General features: G+C 56.3%; 1 long non-coding RNA gene across 1 annotated transcript; it reads left to right on the top strand.

The window, feature by feature from the left end:
• Positions 1-2,224: 2,224 nt before the first annotated feature.
• LOC115068644 lies at positions 2,225-5,461 on the top strand. Its single transcript, XR_003847976.1, has 3 exons — positions 2,225-2,436; positions 3,234-3,519; positions 4,784-5,461. It is a non-coding gene; the product is annotated as an uncharacterized LOC115068644 (long non-coding RNA).
• The last annotated feature ends 1,986 nt before the right edge of the window (positions 5,462-7,447 follow it).

Raw genomic sequence — 7,447 nt, 5'->3', positions numbered from 1 at the left:
CGGGGGTGCAGGGGCGGCCCCGCGGGCTGGGGGGGCTCGGGAGGCGCAGCGGGGTCCCGGGCGGGGCGCAGCGGGCCACGGGGCTCCGGGCGCGCTCCCCGCACTACTCCAGTGCCATGGTGCGCGGGAGGAGCAGCTCGGTTTAGAGCTGGGGCTGGCGGCGGAGGGATACTCCGGTCGGGAGCCGCCTCACCCCTCCTCAAACTTCCTGACATTTGAACTCATTGGTGCGCCTGGTATCCCTGCGCCTGGATGAGCCGGCAGCTCCACGTCAAATAGTGCCGTCGCCCCCCCTCCCCGTGGGAGGGTTCCGCGCGCCCGGGGTCTGCACCCCGCGCCGCGCCTAGTCCCGAGCGCGGGCCCTGCGCCCGGACCGGCTGTCCTGCCCGCCCCTCACAGAAGTTTGAGTCTTCCTCGAAAGAAGTCTGCCCCACCCCTCTTGAAAAATTGATCTGGGAGTTGGGAAATGAGGCTTTCTTTTTTTTTTTTTTTCTTGCCTTTTTTATTATTACTATTTTGAAAAAAAAAAAAAAGCTCCAGCGCTGAAAGGAGTGGCCCCGAGCGAGGCCAGACTGTGCGGACGGCGGGGAGCGCAGCGGCAACTCCAGGGGACGGCGCCAGCCGGGAGCGGCTGCCCGGGACCCCGACTGTCGGCTGAGGTAGGTCGCAGGGTCGGAGTTGGTATCTCTGGGACGGCGGTTCCTACCCCGGACGGATCGGTTGTCCGAGAAGGCTGGCTCCAGGGCTCCAGGGCTCCAGGGACCGAGGAACGGAGGCGGTCAGAAGGGGAGGACCCCTGTCCCCTGACTCGCAATGGGATCCCTGGCGGGTAGAAAAGGGGCTGGGCCGCGGTTGGGTGAGGGGTCCTGGAAAGCTCAGACCTGGGCAAAGATCGGTCCGGGAAGTGAGCTTGGGGTGGGGGGCTGGATCCAGAATGCGGGACGCTGGGCGGGCGAGGAAGGTCAGGCCCAGGTTCAGACCAGGAGAGTTTAAGGGGATCATTAGGGCTGGAAAACGGGTACCATGGGCTGAGGCAGTGGGCAAAGGCTGGGCCTCGCAGGATTTGGAGTTTCAGGTAGCGTGGTGGCCCCGAGAGCAAGGGATGAAGGCCGGGGACAGCGTGGGTCCTGCCACGCTCCAAGAAAATCGGGTTGACACCTGGAATAGGCGCCCTTTGGCTGTGGCCAGAGGGCTGAACAGTGCCCTGGCCAGCCTGGGCAAAGTGGGCCTCGACACCGCGGAGCGACAATCCGGTGGGACTGAACTGGCGACTCCCGCGCGCGTCGGGCCTGACATGCATGAGTTAGAAGACAACGTCGGGCCACTGGGGCACCTTCCGCCTACCACCGCGCTGTGCGCCTCCGGGCCGTGGGAGGGCGGGTGCGGCCCAGGGGCAGGGGCGGGCTGCTCTGGTGAGCCGCTGCTGGGCAGCTCTGGCCCCTCCCGGAGCCAGAGCAGTGGCGCGGAGCCGGGCGGGGGCGGAGGGCATGGGGGGGTGGGTCCCCTGACCCCGCAGGAGGCGGGAGGGCAGATCGGATTTGGAGCCTGCGGGAGGCTTGGTCAGAAGTGGCCCCCTGTGCTGCGGGGCCCCGCGGAGGGGCCCGGCTTTGTGGAGGATTAGAGGCTACCGCCCCACCCCAGTACCTGCGTGTGTGTCGGTGGGTATCCGAGTGTGTCTGTGCGTGTCGGCGCTCCCTCCTCTGAGGCTATTGCCTACGTGTGCGCCCTTGTCCCTGTGCACGCACATTGTGTGTGTGTGTGTGTGTGTGTGTGTGTGTCTCCTTGAGACTTTGCAAGATGAGAGTGTGCATGAATCTGTAGATCTTGATTTCCTTGCCGTGTGTGTGCACATCTGCGGATGTTTCTGTGCTTCTGTGTCTTGGGTGTTTTTAAACGTCTTTGTGTCCTTGTATGCCTGGGTCCCGGTGAAGATGTCTTCGCCTTTGTGTGCATTTGGGCCTCTGCAATGTGTCTGGCAGATTTTTTTCTATGTATATTTCCACCTTACCTTTGTGTTTCTGTGTTTATCCCCGAGTTCCCAAATCCTTCCGGGTCTCCCCAAAGGTTTTTTTGTGTTTGTGGCTTTGTGTTCTGTGCGTTTCTAGGCGCCTTTGTGTGTCTGTATCCGGAAGGATGTGTAAATGGATGTAGAGTTTCCCTCACATGCTATTCCTCCGTTTGTCTTTACCCAATCTGGGAACCCTTAGGTTTTGAACCCGGAGATTGGGCCTGGGCCTCCTTCTCCGGGCATCTGGGCCGGGGCGCACTGCTGCGGGAAGAAGCCGGGCGGTTAAGGCAGAGCCTGGAGGCGCCGAACCCAGCGTGGGGCCGGCGGGTGTACCGGGTGCGTTCCGCCCTCTGCTGGTCACCGTGTGACCTTGCAACTACGGCTGGGCCCCCGACTGCACACCAAAGTCCCTCGCTGGCTCCTGCAGGGTGCGTAGTAGGAGACCTTCTTTGGTCTTAGGGCCCTGAGGACGCACCCCAACCCTTAACTCCCGGTGCAGGGTTCCGTTTCAGTCCGCCTGCTTCCCCACTGCCCAGCTTCCCTGTGCCTTTCCACTTTCCCCTTCTTTTCCCTGTAGTTGAATGAAGGCCGCTATGGCCCGACCTCTGAAGTCTCCCTGATCCTCTGGCTGGCGTCTAGGACCGAGTCTGACCAGTTGGCTGTGTTTGGGATGTGTTCTGAGATATTTGAAAACAGGGTCTCGGGGCCGTGGGCACACCTGTAGCCCCCATTTAGGGACTTGATTGGTGTGTTTCCGAGATGCAGAAATTGTTGGCATCTCTCTCTTGTGAGCCTGTCCAAGTCACAGCCCGTATTACCCTACTAACGTGGGTTGGGCTGCCGAAGGCGCAGCGACTGAGTCCATTGCTCTCTGGGGTGGACAGTCGAACGAGGTTCTCTCCCTAGTCTGGTTGGGGCTGCTTAGTTCACAACTTTCATCCTTCTTGCATGCCGGTTCTCCTCTCACCCCCTCGCCCACAGGCCTTACTCTTAGTCCTTTGTCCTCGTTCCCCGAGGTTCCCAGGTTCTCAGCACAGCCACGCAGAGGCCCCAGGTGTCTCCGAAGCATCCTTAAGGTTACTGAGCCTCCCAGCCAATGCCTCTGCAGCATAGCACGACTGGACCAGAGGACAGGGGCCTAGGTTCAGAGCCCACTTCTCTTCGTGGGCGGCAAGCAGCACCTGGCTCCGCTGGATCCGAGCCGGTCACTTCTCTATCTACCCAGATTCCCTGGGCGTCCTGGGACTCACTACGCAGCGGCCTCTCGCCCGACTCGCCGTCCAACACGGGATGCTGTTTGCTGGGTCCGCGGTTTCCCGCTTGAGATGGTTTGCACCTGAGCTAAGGCAGCGGCGGCGGCTTGCGGTCCTCGCTCCTTAGGAGGGATCCGGGCTCTTCCTGTCCTCCACCACGCATCTCTTTGAGCCCTGCCTAGGGACCCCTTGCTCATCTCCTAAGGACCTCGCACCCTCTCTCCGGTGCGGTGCGACCTGCCTTGTATGAGCCGGCAGGTAGGGCTACCCGGGTGAAGCTTCTGGCCTTCTGGCCAGAGCGGATTGAGAAGACCCTCCTAGTTTAGAGCCCCAGTTGGAGTCGCAGAACCAGTTGGGATGAAGCACGAGCGCAGCCTTCCCCTGGGTGGTTACGGAAAGGACCGGTTAGGGAACAGCCAGCCCGGCCTTGCCTTTCAGCTTGGCTAGGTGAGGCAGGACCACAGAGCACCTAGGCCCACCCCAAGCTGCTCCGTGAAAGTGGGGCCTAAGATCCAGGAGAGTCGGCCAGGCAGGATCAAAATTACTCCCAGCCGTGGGCCAGGTTAGGAGCTGCTCTCCCGGAGACTCAGTAACCCCCCACCCCAGGTCCCCAGTGCAGGAGAACATGCAAACTCTGGAAGTGCAGAGGCTCAGCAGAGGTCCAGCGCTGGAAGATTGGGACCCAGGAGCAATGAGGCATCCCTTCTAGGAAACCAGGACACTGTGGGTCAAAGGGTCCATCGACCATATATAACATGGTCATTTTTCAGGCAAAAGCATCTAGGGGTCTTCCTGTGTGGGTACACGGAGCTCCCGCGATGCTGGGCCCAGGTGGAGGTCCGCAGAGGAGTAATTGGGGAGGGACCCCCCCGGGTGCTTCTCACTCTCTCCTGAGAATTTTGAGGCTGATGGGAGAGGGGTGTTGGGGTTTGCTGATGGTCAGTATGGGCTTGGAGGCACTGTGTTTGTATCCAATGTGAGCGATGAGCATCCACAGCCAAGTAAGTGGCTCAGACCTCAAACAACCCCCACTCTGGCCGCAGACTCATGATTTTTCAGCACATGGTCTGGGCCATTAGTCATGGGATTTCTCCACATGTCAAGAACTCAGGCTCCCTCAGATTCAAATGTTGTTCCAGCCCTTGGGGAGGAAGGGCTTCAAGGGCAGGGCTCCCTCCAGACTGGGTGACCCAGAGCTGAGGTCTCCCACTATCAATGGTTAACAGTAGAGAAGAGCGGGTCTCAAGGAACCCCTCAGATCTTGCTTCAGGGTCTGGCTAGGGGACCTCAGGCTAGGGGATTTATACCACCTGGCCTCAGTGTGCCTGTATGTGCATTGGGCATAATGAAGGCATCTGGTATTTCATGAGTGCTGGGAGGATGATCTGGAAAGACTCACTCTGTGTCCAGCTCACAGTAGGGATCTGAACTTAGTATTTGATGAATAATTGCATTGGAGGGGGGCTGCTACCAGGACACAGGGGACTCACACTGTCTCTTCCTCCTCCCCTTCCTCCTCTAGGGCCAGAGAGAAACATACTTGTGTCAAGTTCAGTCAGGTCTCTTCCTTCCCTTGAGGGCAGGTGAAGTCCAGGTACAGGTTATGGTGGACTGGGACTCTGCACAGGATACTCTGGGCAGTGCCTGGATGCCAAGGACAGCTTTTCCATTCACCTTATTCCGGAGGGCTGGGATTGGAAGGCATGGACTGAGTGGGCTTCAGCTCACTGCACAGAAACCCCTGTTTGGAACTCCCAAGGTGTGACATTTATTTTTACTGGATATTTTCCTTGAGAATCTCTGCCTTTCTTTCCAGATGGATGGGCTGGATGGTTTCAGCAGTCCATCCCTAACAACAAGAGGCTTCCTAACTCAGGAAAGCAGCCAGAACAAAGACAAAGCCAAGGACCATTTTGGAGTCATAAAATCCCTATTAGGACCCTAAGCATAACTCAAAGAATTGGACACAAATTCACAAAAGCCAGGGAGTTCATTGGTCTCCACCCCGAGGGGTGCATAGCTGGGGAGGGGGGCTGGGTGTGAGCTGGGACGGGTGCCTGTCCTATTTGATCTTTATCTTAAATCCACTTCAAAACTTTGCCGCTCAGCCGATTTGGAGGTTGGCCCCTTCCTGCAATTATTTGGTGTCTAGTAAAGTTTTTATGAGTGTCTGTGCAAATAAATGTAGCTGATGATGTGAGTTTGTTCGGCTGTGCTGCTCCGTGGAGGAGCTGTGTTCGCCGTGTGTTGGCCCTCACAAGAGAGAAGAGTGAAAATAAAAATAAAGCCAGGACCTCTGCATCCATCAGGCAAAGGGGTGGGGCTGGGGCTGGCCCAATGTTGACCAACAGCTCTCTGGCTTCCAGGCAGGCCGGTAGACTCCTGGGATGCTGCCAGTAGAGTCTACAGCCTTTGGGTGTGCTGTGTGGGGTGAGGTGGCAGGGTTGGTGCCATGCAGGATTTTAGAAAGTCCTTTCTGGAAACTGAAGAAGGCTTGCCTTTTTAATCTCCACTGAGTAGGATGTAAAGTCAAATGAATAATAAATAAGAGGGAGTTGGGGGGAGTTACTTTGTCCCCAGATTGTGAGCTCAGCAGATCTGCCTGGGGGGCATTGTTGGTCAGAGGCAGGCTGGCTGTCCAGCCCTTTTTGGAAAAGGCAGCTTGGGCTGGGCAGGGTGGGAAGCAGGAGTCCTGCCCATCTTCACCTACCCTTTAAAAGCATAAGCAGCCAGATCCAGGGTACCCAGGTCAGAGCACATCCTGTCACTCCTCCCTCCCTCCCCTGCAGCCGCGATGCATTTGCTTTGAGATAATTGTAGCACTTTTTTTATTGACGTATAATTGAAACATACAGGAGAATACACAAAGCATGAAATGATAAAGGGGGCACTCCTGTGATACGAACGCCCAGATTACAACAGAAAATCCTGCTGGCTTCCCAGGGGCACTGCCGGCCTCTCCTCGCCCAAGCCGCTGCCTTGCTTTCTAGCTATCTGTATTTTAGTTATTTTTGAGTTTTATCTAAGTGGCTTCATACAGTACATTTCCCCTCCCCTACTTTAATCATGACATTTTTTGTGGGAAAAGCTAATACTCTCTTCTGGGTAGGGCCCCCATTCCAGAGAGGGTCTGATAATCTGGAGCTCAATTTGCCCCCCCCCGCCCGCCTCAATTCACCTGTCACACCCCATCTGGGCAGGACACCCTCCCTGTTTCCAAAAATGCCAAGAACATTCATGTTTTGGTATTTTACTATAAACCCAAGATTTTCCCCCCAAATCTTTAATTCTCTAAAGGAATCACTGTGTACACTGGGGAAATACATCTGGAATCTTCTTTCATCTCAAGCCTTCCATCAGTGTCTAGTACCTTCTGAGACAGAGATCATGAAACCTTGTAACAGGTGGGGAAATCAACACCTCCGAGAAGTGAAGTGACTTGCTCACGGTCACACAGCCATGAAAGGGTCAGATCCTGAATTCAAACCCCAGCTGGCCTAACTCTAAACCCCAGGCTCTTGTCACCTCTCCACATGGCTCCCCTGGGCATCCAGGCCCAGGTGTGAACAGTCCCCTCCTGCCCACTTCCAGTAGGGAGGAAGCTGGACTTCTTCCAAAGGAAACGCTTGGAAATACAAAACCCCAAACAGCAAACAGGCCAGGATGGCTTCCAGGCCCAACTGCCTAACCTCAAACACTACAAGTCTGATCTACTCTGGTTTGGTCTGGACTGGTCCAGTCTCCCTAGATGTGTCAACCACCGGGTGGCACTGTGCCACTCACCAACTATCCAGGCCATGCCAGAACCTCATAGATGTCAGTCCTGAAACTCATAGTATGCTCTTGTGTTAGTCAGACCCATCTTACAGATGAAGAAACAGAGGTTCACAGAGATCCAATGTCTACCAGTTTCTAAGTGCCTGAGCTGGGTTATGACTTGCACTGAGGTCCACTCTGAGCATCCCTGCCTGGCCCCACCCTTGAGCCCTGTCCTTGACTTTCTTATCTGAGTCAGGCCCACAGTCCTGTTTTACTGGAGGTATGGCCAAGTGCCTCCTAGATGGGTACTCAGAGATTGAGTCTGACAGGCCTGGTTTGAAGCTGAGTTACAAGCACCATTTGGTCTCTGTTCCTGCATTTGAAAAGTGGGGATGATTTTACTGCTTTACATTATTTTTATTTTTAA

This window comes from Nannospalax galili, unplaced genomic scaffold (genome assembly GCF_000622305.1).
Source record: "Nannospalax galili isolate Female #2095 unplaced genomic scaffold, S.galili_v1.0 scaffold290, whole genome shotgun sequence".
Lineage (NCBI taxonomy): Eukaryota > Metazoa > Chordata > Mammalia > Rodentia > Spalacidae > Nannospalax > Nannospalax galili.
Note: the sequence above shows the minus strand (reverse complement) of the source record. Positions and strands in the feature narration are given on the sequence as shown.